The following is a 22,065-nucleotide window of genomic DNA, read 5'->3' as shown; positions in this document are numbered from 1 at the left end:
GTACAAAGGAATAACTATCGAAACACAGAAGTCAGAAGACATTGATATAATGTATTTAAGCACCATTAGAAAACCACTGTCAACCTGGAATTGTACACACAAGTAGTCTCATAAAATGAATGCAAAATACAGATATTTTCAGATACACACACACATATACACACACACATGCACACAAAGAAATGTAGGCTTATTTCTAATCTACTGAAATCAATCAAATATGTTGATGCTAAATGAAGCTACTGCATACCGAAACTTTTATTTATATATAGTTTCCAAAACTCAGGGTAGATATTTGAATATTCTTAAAGGAGATTGTACCAAATCATGTTGATAGTCTAACTTGAGAGAATCTGGGCCTTCAAGTTTGCAGAAATGTATGAGGTCATAACAGTTCTTGATGAACTTCTTAGAGAATGCAATGCAATTTCTGATTATATGTCAGGCTAGTGGCTTTGAATATACCAGTTATTAAAAGGAGAACAAATAGAATTTTTCTGTTGTTACTTCTTGCTTTGTCCAATCACATGTTAAGTCTAGTCAAGTAGAATTAATTTAATGTTGATTTGTTGTTTCTGTCAGCAAACAACATATAATATTTGTGATTTAAGCAAAATATTTTTCCTCACAGGTGTTTTGACTAATAGGGCAGGAAATAGAGAATGGCAGTAACTCTCATGGGGAAAGTACTGACTAGGATAGATTCACTAGCCAACCTTGTCACTTGGCACGTTGACACCACTTTTATGTAAAGGTGAATTTTAGTCTGAAAAATTATATAATGAGCATAACATTTATCAGCTCTTATTCTTCATAGATCCTTGATTTCTGAGTGTCTAGACCAATGCTTTTGTTGCCACTTTTTTAGTTATTATTTTTGTACACATTGTTTCAAGTGATGGAACAATGTAGTAGTCATATATAGTCCATATCTTTAAAATATAGTTTCAGAAGAACTGTGTTTATTACTTTCTTTGCAGTAGTCTACTATACCATAGTGGGTTTTTGATACTTGGTGACTACTTTAAATGATGGTTAACCCTATTCCGCTGCTCTGCTTCATTTTTGTTAGCTTATTCCTTGAATCTGTGGGATCAGAACCTAGCTCACCTGTTGGGATACTTGAAGTTTCCTATACTTTATATTATATATATTGTCTAGATCTAATATTTCACTATACATACAATCTGTGTAAGCTTTAAGAGTTTAATGATAAATTAATAACAAATATTTTATTTGTTCACACATGTATTGAATATTCAATACTTTACTAATTTTTAACTTTAGGCAAAATCCTTCAAAAATAAGTGAAATGTTTTACAGATTTAAAAATGAGGGTTAGGGGATTAAAATAGTTTGCCTTTAGATAATAATACCTTCCTTATTGGATTAATATGAGGATTGAGATGTATATCTGAAGCAGCTAACACAGAACCGGGCACAACAAATGAAAATTGTTGTTGCTGTTGCTTTTATCAATGCTGGTGTCTGAGCTAGTGGTATAGCCAGGTTCTTTCCGATCTGAATCTAAAGTCTATGTTGATTATCTTTCTGATCTGAATCTAAAGTCTATGTTGATTATATTTGAGACCTTTTGAATTTAAATGAACACTTGATATAGTTTTATTTATTCTCCTTATGTAGCAGTGTTCTCAATTATTTCAAAGAAGCCAGGTGTTAATGACCTTCTGGAATAAGTTTTTATTCTTGGTTTTAGCTTCCGCAGCAGTCCATTAACGATTAGGGCTGACACCATGTTTCATGCTGATGACACTGTTCCTAGAAACTCTGCAACAGATGGTAACTTTTGTGTAGACTCAGCACAGTTCTCCCAGACTATGCTCCTGACTTAGCAGAATTCAGCAGATCAACAGTCTGTCTATACAAGGCATCGGTCTGTGGTGGAGAGACTTATCTGGAAAACTAGCAGAGAAAAAGATGCTAACTAAAATGGGTCAAGAGCTCTAGCTGAACTCTGTTCTCTGTGTGGCATTTTGTGTTGGATTTAAAAATCATATGGCCAGAAAGCTCTTTTACTGTAAGGCCAGTTAAGCAAATAGCCTGGTGTCAGATTCTAGATAAGGCACAAGTTTACATTTTGTACTGAGATCATTTTTATCTGAGGCCTCTATGTTTTACAAATGCCCATGTGAGGGCAAGATGCCTACTATACAGAACATGCAATTAATGAATGCCCTAGGGAATAAGATAAGGAGATGGAATTCCTGTGCCAACATAGGGCTCTTTGTTTCACACATTTTCATCATTTTGGACAGGATTATTTGAATTTGGCAATAGATGGACAAGACTTTGTTCTGCTTGTGCCTATAAATTGGGAATCATTTCATTGTGACATATGGGGGAATATTTCTTTGGGGGAAAAGAGAAGTATGTTTACTTTTCTGATACACCTTACAAGTTTCCTTGGGACTAGTCAGATGACAGAGATTTCAGTGATAGGACTGAGACTGTAGAGGCTATTTACTATGAAGTTAATGGACCGTAGACTTTAGGGCTCCTTATTTTCTCAGGCTGTGTCCAAGACCCTGCACCTTATTCACATGATCATATGTAACATTTGCAATTAATATTATTTAAACATAATCAGGTTAAAATGTGCACTTCTACCCCTCTTTGTCATGTTTCTTTTAGTGCAAAATGGTGTTAGAGCAGGCATGGGCAATTTTGAATTCTGGCTAATGGGTTAGGAATACATTTATTTTGCACTTAGTGGAATATATTGGTGTGAGCCATATGAAACTGTCATTTTTTGAGGTTGAAAATGATTGAGCATTGACAATTTCATATGGCCAACCTAGTATTTATGTGGTTCAATATTAGTTCAATGTATAATGAAGTTACTTCTACTGCTCTGGTAAAGGAATGTCTCCCTGAAATCTTCCCACTTCTCCTACTGCTTCCCAATGACCCTACCTACATACCCAGAATGATGAGTAAAAGCACATACCAAGAGGTCATTTTGTAATATGTATGTGTCTGAGAGCATCTGGCACCAAAGGTATTTGGAGTCAGAGGAAACACCACCACCATCACCACCTTGATCTAGAATTGGAGAGCAATCATAATAACGTATCTGACTTCCTTTCACAGGAAAAGGAGTTTAATAGGATGAAAATACATTGTCACACTGCTACGAGATTATATTTCTAGGGTTAATAGTAGAACACATTTCAGAAACTTCATACCAACTCAGTCTCTCTATTTCCATTCCTATCTTCTCTCAAGATAAATGTTTATTCTCATCTTTCCTTTCAGGAAAATGAAGACAGACAGGGATCATCAATGAATGAGATTTGTCTCTTAATGAAACTAGTAGTGGGTGGGGAAGACCTATTCTAGGGATATCTTCTAGTGTTTTCTACTTCTGTTTCTCTTAATGACATGTTATCCTGATTATTGTTTTGCCTCACCAACTGGGGTGGCCTAGGAGGTGCTACTAGAATCAGCAAAAATACATTGCTTGCTAATTAATTCTCCTCAAACATAAATTCCTCAGTTTTCACAAGTAAAATAGATGTTTGCTCTTCCATCCTATGGTTTTATCTTTTCCTTTAATTGCATCAGCTTTGGGGAGTCTGAGAAGCTGTAACAAAAAAAGTAATGTTTTTCTGATTTCTGCATACAATGAGTTCCTAAATGTCGCAAATAATTGAGAAAATCAAGGAATGTCAGGTTCTCTGAATGTCTGTTTCTCAAAGAGCTTTTCTTTAATAAACTCTTGCCAGGGGATGAAGTGACCTATGAGAGTTTTTACTTGATTTATTCATGACGAATATGGGTATGTAGGATGAATATTTAAACCTTTAATACTATCTTGTCTTTTGGAATATAACATATAAACGTACCTTCTTTTCTACTTTTTAAAAATCTGGAGCATCTATAATATGGATCAAACATCACGAATCAACTAATAAATCTCTTGCAACTCAAAAGGGTCTCAGGATCCTCAGTGCCCATCTGTGACTCTACTGCCTTCCTTTTATATTTCCCTATTTTGGTGAATGTGATAACCAGCCACAGAATCTGAGGCATGCAAGATGCCTCATGAATTATTCACCATATCAGGCTCATGAAAACCTTCCTAATCTCTTCTCTGGATGCCTCAGTTCCTCCTGACCTCCTAATTAGATAAGTCTGTTATTCATAATGCATTGTTGCAGCTATCCTTGAAATGTAGTTTACCCAATTAGGAGGATGGAAAAAGAAGAGTTTTTCTTAAGGAAATATAGCTTATATAGCATGATTCAAAGTCCTCTTTAGTGGACAGTCACCATTTTATCATATTAATTCACTCAACAAATATTGTTAGAGTGCTTAATATGTGCCAGGTACTGTGTTAGGTACTAGGGAGACCACAGTACACAAGGAGACAAAAATGCAAGCCCGCAGAGGGCTGACAATCTCAGGGCAGGGGGAAGCAAGTAAGTCAATAAGTAAGATATATTATATGTCAAACAATGACATATGCTGTGAAACAAAATGAAGCAGATTAAGGGGCTGGGAAGAAATGGAGTAAGGTAATGGGTTGGGTATCTTGGATTGTCTCCTCCAGATCCATTCTCCACTCTTCTGCATCCTGCCCTCTGCTCTGGGAAGTAAATTAATATGGATTATATATATTAATAGGCTCTCTGGAAAGAAATTCATGGGAGGGAGAAGTGTGAGTTCAGGGTATTTATTCTCTCAGCTTCTTTTTCACAGGTAGCCTCAGTCTGTCTTCCCTCCTTCAATCAGTATTTTTCTCAAGGCAGCCCTCTCTGTTGGACTCTTTCTGGTTTCTCTTCTCTTCTCTTCCCCTTCCTCCTTCAGGCTTGAGGAGGCAATAGCACTCTTATTACCAAGCCAGTGGTTCTGTATTTTACCTTCTGTTTTATTACATCATAGAACTCATACCCTTGTAAACGGTTCTTTATTCAACTGTACTGGTTGTTTGAATTTAATGTGGCACCCATTTTGGGGGATCCTGACTGATACAGTTACTAGTCTGGGAATAGGTAGTCTAGGAATAGGTTTGACATTATCAGTGACATGTGAAGGACATGAGGAAAAAAGCCATGGAGATGTGTGGGGGAAAGAACCATCTGCATAGAAAAGCAGTAGCTTTATTCTTGGAATGTTGGATTGAAAATGAAGTGGACTGGGTGGCTGAAACGAAGTAAGTGGGAGAGAAGTAGGAAATTAAGTCAGAGAGGTAGTAGACTTAGGTGGGAAGATCACAGAGTGACTTCTTAGGGCAAATACTCAGTATGAGATTAGAAATTAGTGGAGGTGATAAGTTTATAATGTGTCACTTTTGCTACTATTTGGAGAATAATCTGTATGGGGACAAATCACTATGAAAGCAGGAAGGCCTGTTAGGAGTCTGTTGACAAAGATGATGGTAATTGTAGCAGCAAAGATACTGAGAAATGATGGGGTTTGGGATGTATTTTGGCAAGATGGGGACAGGATTAGCTGATGGATATAGGATATTAAGAGAGGAATATGGAATTATGCCAAGTTTAGCAACTGAGTAGATAGATCTGTTTTCTGTTAGGAGAATAGTCATTGGAGGAAGAGTTTAGGGAAGAAGATCAGGAATTTGATTTTGAACCTGTTAAGTTTGAGATGCACCAAAGGAGATGTATTAAGAAGGCCTTTCATGGGAAATGTCTAGGCTAGAGATACAAATTGAGGAGACATCAACATATAGATGATATTTAAAGTTATGCAACTTACTGAAATTGCCTAGGCTGTTGATTCTCAAACTCTTTAGTTGGATATTTGTAAATATAATTTTCACTGTGAATGTATGGTGGTTGGGTCATTCCAGTCAACATTTAAAATCATCCTTAGGATTAGATATGTTTTTATAAAATAAACATATATTTTATAATTAGCAAATATACTACCTAAGTATCTATATATAAGTATATCCATAAATTACTGACATGTCTGTGTAAACTCAGGTAGACATATAAAGTATGTATAACCTAAGAACTATGTTTGAAAATATTATTTGTCTTTTTGGTGGGCACTTTTTTTGTTTGCTTGTTTTTTTGTTTTTTTGAGATGGAATTTTGCTCTTGTTGCCCAAGCTGGAGTGCAATGGCATGATCTTGGCTCACCGCAACCTACATCTCCCAGGTTCAAGTGATTCTGCTGCCTCAGCCTCCCAAGTAGCTGGGATTACAGGCATATACCACCATGCCCAGCTAATTTTGTATTTTTTTTTTACTAGAGACAGGGTTTCTCCATGTTGGTCAGGCTAGTCTTGAATTCCCGACCTCAGGTGATCTGCCTGCCCCAGCCTCTCAAAGGGCTAGGATTATAGGCATGAGCCACCGTGTCTGCCTGGGCACTTTTAAATGCTCAGAAAGTGAGAGTAATCTATAAATAGGTATATCCATAAAATACTGACATGTCTACATAAACTCAGGTAGACATATAAAGTATGTATAACACGAGAACTATGTTTGAAAATATTATTAGTCTTTTTGGTGGGCACTTTTAAATGTCAGAAAGTGAGAGTAATCACTGATTTTCCTGCCAAACAGAATTAAATTACAACTCTGAGAGGAGAACATAAGGAGTGTTATTGCAGCTATCCTTGAAATGTCAGTCTGCTTTTAAAATGTGATTATTTTAGACCCTTTGTTTACACTATGGCATCTTTATATGTATAAAATTTTAAACATTTGGGCATTCTGTGATTTGTCTAACTTTTAGTATTTTGAATAAAAGGCAATTTGCAATAGTAAAGAAATCTTTATTACCAAAAACAGTAGACTAGGAGTGAGAAGTGTGGATTTCTAGAATATTTTGTCACCAATAAGCCATGTGAATTTATAATACTGAACTTCTCTGGGCTTCGTGTTCTTTGTTTGAAAATGAAAAGGTTCAGTTGGATTACTGGTATTTCCACAGTTCCATAGATGCCTCTCTCTCAGCTCCCAAGTATGTCAGAGATGCCCAGATCCTTCTCTCTGTTTCAACCAGATCCTTTAGCTTTTATTTGTTCTTTGTCAGTGCTACTGAAAAGACATTTGGAACCACAAGATCACCAGTTAAAAAGCCTTCATCTTGTGTAGAAATAAAAGTTTCAATTAGTTATGTACCAAGTTTTTGTCAGATTTGAGAGCTGCCTTATGACCGAACCACTCCCTACAAAACGTATCCCACTAGTTTTACAACTGTCTTACCAAGTAACTATTCTTTTTCTTTTTGCCTCTGAAGAGTAGTTTAACCTTAACATGCTTTAATTATAGAGTCTTAGGATCTTACAGTTGAGACAGACCTTAGAAATCATCTCTTTCAGCCTCTTTCCTGATACAGAATGAGCACCACATCCCTGAGACTAGTTATTCAAAATCTATTTGCAGAGTGCCAGGGTCTCATCAACTGGGATGGTAACCCATTCCATTTTGTAATAGCTTTTATGCTTTCCTTTGTGAAGCCAAAATAAATATGCTTCAAACCTCTACTTTTTGGCCATTTTACTGTAGTGGTTTAAAATACTATCTGTGGTTAGCAGCTCTAAGTGTACTGTATATAAGAATCACTTAGAGGGTTAAGTTGAATATTCCAGAACTCCATATTCCAAGATTGCTTCAATAGATCAGGGATGGGGTTCAGCAAATTTATATCTTTAGCAAACATTTGATGTGATTATAAATTTGAATTGTTATTATAACTCAACACATAATTTTGTGGATTGGAAAATTCTGTTATAGAATAGTTTGTGTAATATGATTCCATTTAGGTATGTAATAGCATTTATGTATTTAAAAAATCTAGGGGCCGGGCGCGGTGGCTCACGCCTGTAATCCCAGCACTTTGGGAGGCGGAGGAGGGTGGATCACGAGGTCAAGAGATCAAGACCATCCTGGTCAACATGGTGAAACCCAGTCTCTACTAAAAATACAAAAAATTAGCTGGGCATGGTGGCGCGTGACTGTAATCCCAGCTACTCAGGAGGCTGAGGCAGGAGAATTGCCTGAACCCAGGAGGCGGAGGTTGTGGTGAGCCGAGATTGCGCCATTACACTCCAGCCTGGGTAATAAGAGCGAAAACTCTGTCTCAAAAAAAAAAAAATCTATTTAGGAGGATATCCCCAAAATATTATCAATGCTTGGTTATTTCTGCTTGTTGTGAAAATGGACAATTTATACTTCTACCTTATTTTTACATTCCTAATGTAAAAATGATTTCTACAATTATTACATATTACTTTTATAATTAAAATATTTAATGGACAACTTATATTTTTACTTATCTTCATATCTTGTTTCTATAATGAATATATATTTATTAGTAAAATGAAAAATATTTAATGAGTAATTTATTTCCCTACTACTTATCATAAAGTTGATTTTGTAGAAGGTGGAGATTTGCATGGATGACAGGGATTTATCTTGTATGGCAACATTCAGATTCACACTGAGTGTTTTCAGGGTATATTAGTGTAAGGGTCCTTGGGTACGATATCCTGACCCTTCCAATATTCTCTAAGGGAGGATGATGATAGCTTTGATAGTCGTTTCACTATTCAGCTCAGGCCATTCCATTGGTCATTTCTTTATTGTTCTTCTTTTTTTAAACAGTTTTACTCTGTCATCCAGGCTGGAGTGCAGTGGCACAATCTCAGCTCACTGCAACCTCCGCCTTCCAGGTTCAAGCCATTCTCCTGCCTCAGCCTCCTGAATAGCTGGGACTATAGGCACGTGCCACCACACCCAGCTTATTTTTGTTATTTTTGGTAAAGATGAGGTTTTGCCATGTTGGCCAGGCTGGTCTTGAACTCCTGACTTTAAGTGATCCACCCTCCTCGGCCTCCCAAAGTGCTGGGATTACAGGCATGAGCCATCATGCCAAATCTCATTTATTCTTTTAACGAACATTTACGTTCCAGGATCTGTGCCAGTCATGAGAGCCGGAAAGGAAAACCTGTGTACCTAATTCCTACTATAGCAGAGGAAGCAAAGGTGGCAAAAATAACAGATGTGCTGTCTATGCACAGAGCCTGGGAAGCTCTGGGGTGGTTTTACTGAAGAGTGGCTGAATGAGGAGAATCTTGAAAGTGAGGATCAGTCTTATCCAAGCAGATGTGGGATGGAGAGACTTTTTCTTTGAAAGGCCTTATGCAAAAGCTACAGAAATGTGACCTAGTGTGTTATAAATGCAGAACTGTGAATAATTTGAAATGGTTAGAGGACTGCACAACCATAAGGGAATTTCATGAGGTAACTTTGGGTGGATAAGCAGGAGTCCAATTTTGCAGTAACCTATATACCATTTTAAAGAGCTTGGATAAGTAACTTGGTTGGCTTTTATGTTATGACAACAGTATGGCAGGTATAGACTGGGTGCAGTGGCTCACGCCTATAATCCCAGCACTTTGGGAGGACGTGGCTGGTAGATTGCTTGAGCCCAGGAGTTCCAGACCAGCCTTGGCAATATAGTGAGACCTCATCTCTACAAATAATAATAATAATAAAATTAGCTGAGCATGATGGTGTGTGCCTGCAGTCTCAGCTACTGGGTGGGAGGCATCGCTTGAACCCAGTAGCTGGGAGGCTGAGGTGGGGGCATCGCTTGAACCTAGGAGACTGAGGCATAGAGTGAAGCAAGATCATGCCACTCACACTCTAGCATGGGTGATAGAGACATTGTCCAAAAAAAAAAAAAAAATTGGCAGGTATTCTGAAGTGAATGGCTAGAGATAGAAAGACAGATTAGAAGAACATCCTAATACTAAGTATTTTGAGGCAAGCATTATTAAGGGGTCAAAAATAGTATTTCAGGTATTCAAGCAGGTGACAGTATTTGCAGCAAATATCTCTTACTAAGTAAGAGGCAATTGGTTTAGGAGAGTCAGAATTAATTCTCTTTGTATTTGTTCATTTCTACTCAAAGTAGGTAGTAATTATGTATGACATCTCTTAATCTGTAAACTCTTATCTTCTCTTTTCTAAGCACCACGAAAACCTACTAATCTTAGCTTAAGGAAAACGAATAACTTAAACTTCCAGTGTCTGTTAAAAGTAGTTAGTTTTGTACTCCTTGGGTTGAAGAAGGAGTTGTATGTTAAGAAAAGCCAATTTAGAAGACATGTAATTTTACAATTACTAGTATTCTCTTACTTGAATTTTAATGACGATAGTACCACTCTTTGAATTTTGTTAGGAGCTTTGTCCTCCAGTCTATAAACAGCAGTTTGAAACCATATGATTCTCTGAAATCTCTCCGTAAGACCAGCTGCAGTTCAGATGTGATCACTCATTGTTCTATAATAAGCAGCTTAGACCCAACTAGCCACCCTTTGGACTGAGACCATACAAAGCTGTTTCTGTCCCACATAGGCAGGATTCCCTGCACTCCAGACTCAGCTGCAGGGCCTGCTGAATTAATCAAAGGGTTCTTAGACCACATTCCCTAAAGACTAGTGAATTTCTATAGCGACTCCAACCCAACACTGAACTTCTTGCTCTTTTTAAATGTTCTTCTGACAGCTGGGGACCTAAGAGCTGTCTAAGTCCTGGAAGATAACTTTGGAAGAATGTTCTCAAAAGTTTATTGATGAGAAATGTAGAATTACATGTTCTTTTGGCTGTTGGAATTTATGAAAAAAAGTTAATTTGCAATTAATAGCATTGTTAAGCATTCTAGAATGTAATAGGCACTGCATTTAGTGCCTTACTTTCACTGTCACATAGTTCCAGTAAAACCTTACCAGATACTTATAATTATTTCTGTTTTACAAAGGAGGAAATGGAGAGCCTGCTGGTATATGGATGCCTTCTCCACTTAGGACAAGTGGTTCTCAGCTCTGGCTACACATTGAAATCCCCTGAATAGCTTTTCTAAAATTCAGATTTCTGGGTCTATAGCAGATAAATTTGATTAAAGTTTCTGGAGGTGTGGTCCAGGTATGATAATTTTAAAACAAAGGAAGCCTTCTTGAGTTGATTCCCATATGCAGCTAGGGTTGACAAGCTTAGTCCTGATGTGTCTGACACTCATACCTTATCAAACCGTGGTCCCTCGCTCAGCAGCATTTGGATCAGGTAAAAGCTTGTTAGAAATCCAGAGTATTGGGATTGTCCCTGACCGACTGTATTCAAATCTGAATTGTAAAAAGATCTCTAGGCAACTGTTTGTATTGCCTTTGCAACTTTCCTTTAATTCCAAAGCTATTATATAATTAAAATTGTTTATTGGGGGAATAAAAGATCATATTTGGGATAGAAAGGTCAAAACCTTTCCTCTAGAAACTCTTTCTAGCAAGAGAGAAATTTATTAAAATGCAATTTGCTACAAGCTGTGATGGAAATAATGCAAAATGTGCTGTCATGGTATAGGAGGAAATGAAAAACCGCTGTTTAGAGGAATTAGAAAATTGCCAAAAGAAGGTGACTCGAAGGCATTTCAGCCACAGAGAAAGATATAAGGAACAATTTTTAAAAGTTGCTGATATTAAAGGAATTTAAAAAGAAACACAAGCCTGTGCTTTGATAAAAATGTAATGTTTAATACACATGTATATATGTTTGATATATCATAAACTCTAACCAAAAACTGAGGACATGTCTAAACTAGAAAGGTAATATAATAATTAATGGAAGAGTTTCTTTCTCTTTTCTGGGGAAAGCAGAGTAAATTAATTATTTGTAACAACACTTTTGGGGGGTGGGAAAGACCCTGTTTTGATCAACTCTCTCTTCTTGTGGCTGTTGTGACCCTTTTCTCTCTTGATTCATCAGCTCCTTAGATACACCGTGCTTAAATTCTCTACTGGGCCCTTTCAGATGTTTCCTTTGCATTTACAAAGAACTTCTGAGTGTATCTGACCCTTTATAATCTTGGTTACCTCATCCTCGCTCTACAGCTAGGTTTCTGCTCAGAATCACTTCTAAAAAGCCCTTGCTAATTATTTGTAGTCTCAACTGGGTACCATTTCTTTGGGTCCCCATAGCATCCTGTATACATCACATTGCTGCTAATTGTCTTCTTGTCTGCTTCTCTCATTAACCAATAAATACCTTGAAGGCAAGGGCTATTTTCGGTGACTTCCATGTCTCTAGTACTTTGCATAGGATTTGATGCAATAAATGCTTTGAAATAAATAAAAGAAGTGATAACAAAAGCCTATTTTTGCCCTTAGTTGATAGTAACAAGATAATCTTTGGAGACGGCAATTAAAGATTGAAATGTTGTTAGCATTAGGAGCTAGCAAGAAAATTAGAGACTTCAACTTGTATATAACACATGCCTGGCATAAAGCAGAATTTTAGTTGTGTCAAAGTGAGAACACTCTCCTTTTATACATGAGGGCTCTCTGATTTAGGTCATGTTATAGATATGTGTCCCTGAGCATACTACTAAGAGACTATAAACTCAGATATGGATATCATTGTTCATAAATTAATAATAATTATATACCTTCCAGTTATGAAGTGCCTATGCATGTTGTGTTATAAAGTGCTTTTTACATATATGATTATATTTAATTCTCTGAAAAAATCTTAAGAGATTTGTATTACATTTGGGGACACAGATTTGGACTCAGAAATGTATAATTATAAAACGCATACTTATCCCCTAGCTAGTGTCTTTTTTGCTCTGTCCTGTTGCCTTTCTTTAAGAAGCAGCTAACACCCCTTCTATTTGTCTTTTCTGGGAGATTACATGGTTAGGAATCAAGAACTTGCCTTTTGATCAGTAATTTACTGTGTGATTATATATAAATCACTGAGCCTCTCTTTCTCAGTCTACATGTTTATAGAATGGGCCTATTGAACTATATCATGGATTTATTCTTATGCAACATATATTTGAAAGGCTACTATGTGCCAGACACTGTTCTAAATGCTGAAGATATAGCATCACAAAGGACAGACAAGAACCCTAATTTCACAGAGCTTTCATTCTGGCATATCAGGCTGAAAATAAACATATTGAATAAAATCATGCAGTGATTACCATCATGAAGCCGATAAACAGAAAAACAAAGAATAATGTGGCTGGAGTGTCCTGGAATGTGGGAGACATCTATGGATGAGGTGGTCTGGAAAGTTTGCCCTGAAGAACTAACATTTGATATCTGAGAACAAAACAATAGTCAGCATGAATATATTTGAGTGTGTAGAGTTGAAGGCTGAAGGAGGCTCAAGGGTGGAAATTCTAAGGCTATGAAAATTTTGCATGTTGGAAGACCACTAAAAGACCAGTATAGCTGGTGGGAAAAGTGACAGGAGACAAGGTGAGATGTTGGCAGGTCTGGATCACGGACTTATAGTCAATGGTTTCAGACCCTTTCTCAAACACGGATGGGCAGACACTCTGCGGAAATCCACAATAATTTTTTCACATCCTTGATACATTCGATACTTTTGATACTTCCTTCCAATTCTGTGATATCTTTCATGGTTTTAGAAAATCTTTCTTTGTGAGTAGTTTCCCAGAATAGACACCAGAAACTTGTTCAACGTTTTTTTTTTTTCTTTTATGAAGTCTTGCTCTGTCGTCCAGGCTGCAGTGGAGCGGTCTGATCTCGGTTCACTGCAACCTCTGCCTCCCGGATTCAAGCGATTCTTTCTCAGCTTCCCCAATAGCTGGGATTACAAGCATGCACCACCATGCCCAGCTAGTTTTTTCTAGGCCAGCTAGTTTTTCTCCCTTTTAAGACATGATATACATTTTTAATTATACATTGCTCAAAAACTAAGATTGGAGATGCACATTTGTTGTTTCATTGGGAAATTTTGAGAAATTGAAGCTAAATCCTTGAAATAACCATTATATCTAGGTGATGGTTATATGAAGTTTTATTGTGTTTTTCTGTCTACTTTATCTTTTGATATATTTGATTTTCTACATAATAAACACTTAAAAAGAAAACATTATGTGTTAGTCTAATGTAACCCTGTGACCTAGGTTATTCACTGGGCTTCTTTTAGCTTCAGCGTCCTTATTTGTAAAATAGAAATCAATGCCTCATAGGGTTAGGATTTTATCAGGAAATGAATGCTCTAGTGTTCTAGTGTGGACTTTAACGTACTGTTCACATGTTGAGTATTAATTAAAAAGGACTTTGTAAAAGTGTCACTCAATATTGAGTAACCTAAAAAGAAAGAGAGAGATTTATATAATTGTTTTTTGTATTAGAATAATGTAGGTCATGGAATCCGGAAGAGGGGATGGACTGCCTTTAGGAGGTGGTCACTTAAGAAATGGTGGAATGAAAGTAAGCCTAACTTGGGGCAAGAAACCCTTCATTTTCTGTGTTAGAGAAGAGAATAGTGAACTTAGTTAAATATAGATATTGTTAGGCCATTTTTACATTGCTATAGAGAAATACCTGAGACTGGGTAATTTATAAGTAGGTGTAATGGACTAATGGTTCTGCTATGCAGGAAATATGGTACAGGAATTTTTTCCTGACCCCTTCGCAGCCCTTGCAACAGGGGTGCCTTGCTTACTCAACCCATAGCTCTCATCCCATCGCAGGAGGGGGAGATTCCAGTGAGTGGGTGCAGGAGTTTGGGCAAGTGCTTCTGAGCACCAGCAGGAGCAAAACTCTGTGTGGGTCCCTAGGGCAGCATCTGCTGTGGAGTACTCATGACCCCTGAAGCCCTAGAGGGCATGTGTTACAGTATGCTCTTTTAGCTTTGCTGTGGCAGATGGCTTAAGTGTTAAATAGCTCAGTGGGCCCTCTGTCCTTTTGTGTGAGGTGATTGCTTTCTGCCAGTGAGAGCAGAGGGTAAGTATGACAGCCTTTAGCATGGCACCTGAGCTCTTTTTTGGCATCCAGGAAAAATCAGATCACACAAACAAATTGAAGGGTGAATACAGAGGACTTTATTGCTGATGGAAGTGGCTCTCAGTGGGAAGGGGAGTTGGAAAGGGGAGGGAGCACGAAGGTATTCTTGCCCTGAAGTCCAGTCATCTCCTGCTGGACTCTTCTCCAAAGTCATGCCATCAAGATGTCCCTCTAAAATCACACTGCCTCTCTCTGACATTCAACTGCTGCTTCTTTTCTCCTCTTCTCTGCTCTCTGCAGTGAAGCCTGGGGTTTTTATGGGTACAGGATGGGGATGGCGTGGGTCAGGGTGGTTTTGGAAAAGGCAACATGTGCATAGGAAACCAAGAATGAATGTCCTCACTTTGGGCCGTGGTTCCAGGTTCAAGCAGGGGGCTTCACCAGGGACCATGCCCTTTTCTGCCCAAAATTATTTTTGCATCTTGTTCCTGTCACTGGCATCTACTTGGCTTCTGAGGAGGACTAAGGGAGCTTTTACTCATGGCAGAAGGTGAAGTAGGAGCAAGCACAACACATGGTGAAAGCAGGAGCAAAAGAGAGAGAGTGGAAAGGTGCCACACAATTCTAAACAGCCAGATCTCAAGAGAGCTCACCATCACAGGGCAGTGCCAAGGGGATAATGCTGAACCATTCATCAGAAATTCAATCCTGTCATCCAATCACCTCCCACCAGGCTCCACCTCCGCTACTGGGGATTATAATTCAACATGAGGTTTAGACAGGACAACATTCAAACTATATCACAGAGGTTAACTGTTTCTTGGTTGGGAGACAGTCTTAATACTATCTTACTTAATATCAGTTTTGCAAGTGAGGTTTTTAAAAATTAGATCAGTTGTCACTGGAGAAAGGAGACTAGACTGGCTTCTCAGGTCGTCTCATGGGAATTTATATCTGCTATAAAGGATTGATTTTCAGAAAATACATGATGAAAACTTAATTCTAACTAATAATAGATAACAATTTTTTCAGAGTTTACTATGTGCCAAGAAATGTAGTTTTTAATATAAATTATCACATTTCTTTCTCAAAAGTACATAATTAAAGAGTGCTATTTTTTTTTCATTACATGGATGAGATAGGAAATTATGGCTCAGAGAGGTTAACACTTTGCCTAAAGTCGTATAAACTAAACAAGGGATAGAACTAAGACTAGAAATTGCTAGTCTAACTCTCTGACTTGTGGTTTTTGTTATACCATATTAAATTCTTTATAGCAATTATTTCAGCCTAGGCTCTTAGCATTTTTTTTTGTTTCCTTACCTTTTCCTTTATACTCTTTAGTGTGCTATATGAGCAGATATATTTGAGATTTTATTATAACAGTCCGAAAAGTCCATTTTTAGAAGTAGAAAGAACATAAACAAAAATATATAAATACAAGTAAGTAATTAAATATTGGGTTAGTTATGGCTAGAGCTGCCATAACAAATATCATATACTTGGTGGCTAAAAGTAACAGACTTTTATTCTCTCACAGTTCTGAAGGCCAGAAGTTCTAAATCAATGGTTGGTTTCATTAGGCAGGGTTGGTTTCTTCATGATTCTCTCCTGGCCATTGGTGGTGGCTGGCTGTTCTTGGCCCATGGCGCCATGACTCCAGTCTGTGTCTATATTTTCACATGGCTTTCCTCCATGTCTCTTTGTGTCTTAGATCTCTCTTTCCTTTTATAAGGACACTGATCACTAGATTTAGGGCTCACCCTAAATCCAGGATGATATTATCTGAATTCTTTTTACCTTGTTAAGTACATCTACAAAGAGTCTATTTCCAGAAAAGGTCACATTCACAGGTACCAGGGATTAGGATTTAGACATATCTTTTGGGGACCACTATTTTTAAATCTTACTATTTTAAGCTTTTGTATTAAAGAAACAGATGAAAGAGTACAATACAAACTTGGATTTCAGATCATCTCAATTCACAGATTACTTAGTTTTAAGTGTGTTTTATAGAGGGATGTTATTGTATATACATTATCTTAATGTCACAGATATCCAATGATTTTAGACTTAAATCCCATTTTCTGTTCGCTACTTCTCTAGTAAAAATGTATGCTGATCTATATCTTTTTGTTATTCCCAGGATATACTATTACATATGTACATTTAGTTCCTCTCACTTGAAAATTTGATATTTGAAATTTCTTTTAAGAGACTCTAAATGGTAAAAATATAACACATATTTCAGTCCTAAAACAGTTACATAGAATGTTTCATGACATAAATTCTAGCACTAAATTTAGTGAAGAGATAATGAATTCAAAAGATTGTCATGGCAAAGAAAATGTAATAATATTTGGTGATTGACTAAAATTGGAAACACCTTAGGGAGAAAAGGCAAAGACACACTAAAGTTGACATAAAAAAAATCTGGATGTTATTCTCAGCATTTTGCAAATTCTGTTCCTCTACAGAGTGGAACAGCAAAAAAAAAAAACATCTAGAGAATAAAATGCATGGAAAGGTAACCACAGCCTGTTGATTGTTAAGCACCCTGGAGAGGGTGGTTCATGAAGAAATGTGGACAGCAAATTTGGAAAGTGCTTTTAGAGATAAAATATGAAAAGCCATCAATATGTTTTATTTTTTTGACACAAACTTAAAATGTTTGTTTTTAGACAGTTTAGTGGCACATTGGGGGGAGATGTTAACTGAGCAATAAAAGCTAGTAGTGTATGTTCTCTGGTCTGATAGGATCATGACTATAGTTTATAAGGTTGCAGTAAAAGATTCTTAAAGTGAATTACAAAAAGATGCACATCTACTTAAACTATTTTATTTTAACTAAAAGCTTATACAGATGTATTTATCTGTGAAACTTCTTGTAAATTAAGGCTTTTCTTTGAGCATGATTCTGCTAATTGGAGTTCTACAAAGACTTTCTTATGTGACGAATACCCATTACAGATAATCCCATTACTTCTTCAAAGGGTGGGAGAACTTAGGGACACCTATACTGTGATCTAAGTACAAATTTCTTCTATGTTTTAATAATTTCCTCTCAACTTTTTATTTTTTATTTTTGAGACAGAGTGTCTCTCTGTCGCTCAGGCAGGAGTGCAGTGGCGTGATCTCGGCTCACTGCAACTTGCACCTCACAGGCTCAAGCAATTCTCCTGCCTCAGCCTCCTGAATAGCTGGGACTGTGGGCATGTGCCACCACACTGGCGAATTTTCGTATTTTTAGTAGAGATGAGGTTTCACCATGCTGGCCAGGCTGGTCTTGAATTCCTGACCTCGAGTGAGGCCCTGCCTCAGTCTCCCAGAGTGCTGTGATTACAGGTGTGAGCCACCATGCCTGGCCTTCTCAATCTTTTATAGCCTGGCACTCTCAACCTTTTATAGCTGTCTTGCCTATACATAATGTGGCAGTAGGGAGTAAATACCTGACTAAATTGTGATTTGATTAGAAAGGAGGAATGAGGATGTAGGCTTGTTAGGCAGCCAACTGGTTTTATTACAGTAAGCATATGAAAGAATTAGTGGAAGAGAACTACTTGAATATCAGTGGGCAAAGTCAAGTAATTCTGAGTGTTCAGATAGCTGTGGGCACCAGTAGGTGTGGTTGACACTTTAATGGAGTGAATCAGTCTGGTGAGTGGTGAGCTGGTTAAGTGGAACTTTGTTTTGAGAACATCTATTCTTCTAATTGTGCTTTAAAAGTGTTGTAAAAAGCTCACATAGAATTTGAGGGGAAAGGATTTGCAGAGCCAATTAGATATCAGTAAACTTTCAAGGACAAGATAGTAGAGGGATTTATGGTGAGTGCTTGTTTGTTTTGCGGGCTTAAGAAATTATTAATTCCTGGCATTTATATCACAGACTGAGATGATGAGAGAGACATTTCCAGAATTGATTTCAGATCATGAGAGAACATGTCTGTGACCATTGGGTCATTCAGTTATGCAGCTATTCTTGGGTGGTCTTTTCCTTGATGGCCATTCTCATCTCAATTGAGTGCAGGTCAGAGACTGATTATAGACATGACATTCTTGGATTGTTTAAAACTGTACTCATTGCAAATATACACATGCACATACATATGTACACACAGATACATATACACACATATATGTACATATACACACATTTAGTTTAAGATCAAATTCTTTGAACAGGTAGGTCTTTCAAAATAAATAGATATGTCTTGCAATATGCTTTTTTTTTAAAAAAAATAAAGGTATAGCTTTGTTATTACAAAACAATTAGGATCTTATTTTCATGAGTAGTAAATTTTATGCCAAAACTCTGAGCAATGCCTATAAATCTCTCTCTTCTTTAAAACCACAGAGTATGTACTTCAGGCTCTGACAAAGTTACACTTTTTGCTAACTAAGTGTGGTTTTGAAAAAATTGTATCCTTTGTTGTTTTCATGACCAGTTTGTAGAGCTAACTGTGAAGCAGATGGACCCCCTCCTCTCCAAGCAGTTATGCAAGACCGTTTCCCTAAATCATTACCATCACACCACTCTCCTAAGCATTTTGCACTGTTTGCCAGTTGCTCCTGCCGTCACAAAAGAACACTTGAAATGGTTTTCAAGATCATTTTTCCTTTACTGATTTTCACAAATCCTTCCAACAAGCTTCACTACACACCTTAGGTAGCCCGTGAGGTTTCAAGGAGACTATGAGAGGACAAGAAATAGGATAGAATGGTATCTAGGAAGCCAGGGGAACAATTTTTTTTTTAAAGAAATAATAAGCATGGTTAAGTGCTGAAGGGTTAAGTAAAGTAGTGACTAAATATGATAATTGGATTGAGAGTTTGGGGATTACTGTTGCCTACTGAAAATAGTTTCAGCTGGGTGGTGAATATAAACTGAGTTGATGTGGTTTCACCAGCATTTATGAAATGAGAAAATGTGAATATTGTATGCAGAACACTCTATCAAGAAGGGTAGCTGTGAATAGAAAGGGGCAGGATTTCATTTAAGATGAAAAAGTTGCAAGTGCATTTATAAAGAAGTCCATAAAGAGGGGTAGAAGTTTAGAAGAGAGGAGAAAATGAAGTACTTTGGTCTTATTCCCTCTTCCTTAAAGTACTTCTATTCATTCATTCAAATCCTTATTAATAATACTTCTTGAATGTACTGAATGTGTCACTCTGTCTGATGTTACAGAAAGAGAGCTATAAGGTCATGTTCATGCTCTTTGGAATTTATAGTTTAATGCTATAACCAAAGATATGAATAGGGGTCATTTCCGCTTTGAGCATGTTCTTTAGTAGAGTTTAATATGGCCTATTTTTATGGAGGGTCATGATTTAATAGACCTATCTAGATAAATCACAGAGTGGAACTTCCTTTTAACCTTGACAACAAAACCAGAAATAATTCCTGTCTTATAGGCTCTAGTCCCAAGCAATATTTTATCGGGATTTTATTAAAATGATGTAGCTTAACCCAGGGTAGGGTTAAATCCATGTAATGACCAGTTGTGTTATAATGGGATGGTTGGCTTGAGCCCAAAAATAACTTTACAAGGCATTGCAGAAATCTCTAGGTTAAAGGGATCTCCTGATGAGTCAAGTAATGCCTCCTAATGCTTACTACAGTAGTCGTTTAGTGGCTTCTAGATTTAAGTATAAACAAATTTTTAATGAAGACCAGGTTTTTAGAATTTTTTACAACAGTAATCTTCTTACATGGTGTATATTTGATAAATCTTAGTACAAAAATTGTTTTACTTTTAGAGAGGGCATTGTTCTTTACAGCTGATAAAGCACTGCAGTAAGCATCATTGCTCTTGATTCACAGTATTGCTGATCCATAGGCAGAGGAAGTGCTGTTATTATTTTATCACAAATAAGAAGATTGGGACTCAGAAAAATTAGTAACAATAGCTGACATGTTGAGGACTTTTACATCAGGCATAGTGTTAAGAAATTTATGCTGTCAAAGTTATTATTAACTGAATTTTGTTGTTGAGAAAATTGAGACGAGGTTAAGTAACTAATTCAAGTGTATGTGACTGGCAAGTAACAGAGCCATAGAACAAACCCGGGAAGACAGACCCAACAGCACTCTGAGCTCCTAATTGTAATGCTGTACTGCTTTTTTAGGGTCTTCACACATAAGTAGTTTTTTTTTTTCTTCTTCTTCTATAGGTCTTGCAACTTCTAATAAAAACAAACTGTCAGGAACAATGCATTTATTATGTAATATAGTTATCTAAATAGTCTCCAAAATGTCCAAAAAAGTCAGTGAACTAACTTAATGTCGTCATGTTTTAATTGGCACAGGTGTAGTTTCAGCTTCTAGTCGGTGACTATTTCAAAGCATTTTCTTTTTTTTAGAGACAGGGTCTTGCTCTGTCCCCCAGGCTAGAGTGCAGTAGTGTGATCATGGCTCACTGTAACCTTGACTTCCCAGGCTCCAGTAATCTTCTCACCTCAGCCTCTCGAGTAACTGGGACTAAAGATACATGCCACCATGCCCAGCTAATTTCTTTTTCCATTTGTTGTAGAGACGCATTTTGCCATGTTGCCCAGGCTATTCTAGAATTCCTGATCTCAAGCAGTCTGCCCACCTGGGCCCCTCAAAGTGCTGGGATTCCAGGCATGAACCACCATGCCTGGCCTCAAAGCATTTTTGTTTTTTGTTTTAATTGAAGAATTGATAGTCATTATCTACTGACATGAATTATGAAACTTACTATCAACTGGAGTCAGCTTATGTTTATTTTCCTATGAAAATATTCTAGATGTAGTAGATACCAAAGAAATAAAATTCAATGTGGAAGCAATTTATTGTGAAACTTTTGGGAAACTCATGAATTTATAAAGCAATTGAGAAACTTGTTATTCAAAATACTTCTTTTAATGAAACTGTTAATTGATATAATAGGGGAGATATTAATGTTACACAATTTCTCTGATACTATTTTAAAATATATTTAAGAGAAATGCTAAACACGTTGAATAATAATCTGCTTTTAATAGATTCAGTGTCAGACCCAGAATATCAGGAAGTTATTGGCCATACTTGTAACTATTAACTGAAGCATTGGCCTTTTAACTGCCTTTACCAACTAACAGGCCCCACTGAAACATGTCATCCATCCAGTAATTGCTGGAGTATGATATGAATCTTGCCTCATGATTTGAATGTAATATGTTGCTGATATTACTCAGTGTTCATGTAGATTAAACATATATTTATGAAAACACCAATTCCAGTCCCATAAGGATGGGTATAAGGAGGATGTTTCAGATAAAAGCATAGTCTTGAATTTGCTTTCT

General features: G+C 37.0%; 1 protein-coding gene across 50 annotated transcripts in view; it reads left to right on the top strand.

The window, feature by feature from the left end:
* GULP1 (GULP PTB domain containing engulfment adaptor 1) overlaps positions 1-22,065 on the top strand; it is a 320,614-nt gene that overhangs the window by 31,743 nt on the left and 266,806 nt on the right. The window lies entirely within an intron of this gene.

This window comes from Callithrix jacchus, chromosome 6, assembly GCF_049354715.1.
Source record: "Callithrix jacchus isolate 240 chromosome 6, calJac240_pri, whole genome shotgun sequence".
In the NCBI taxonomy this organism is placed as follows: Eukaryota; Metazoa; Chordata; class Mammalia; order Primates; family Cebidae; genus Callithrix; species Callithrix jacchus.
The sequence above is the reverse complement of the archived record's forward strand: the minus strand, read 5'-3'. Positions and strand labels throughout refer to the sequence as shown.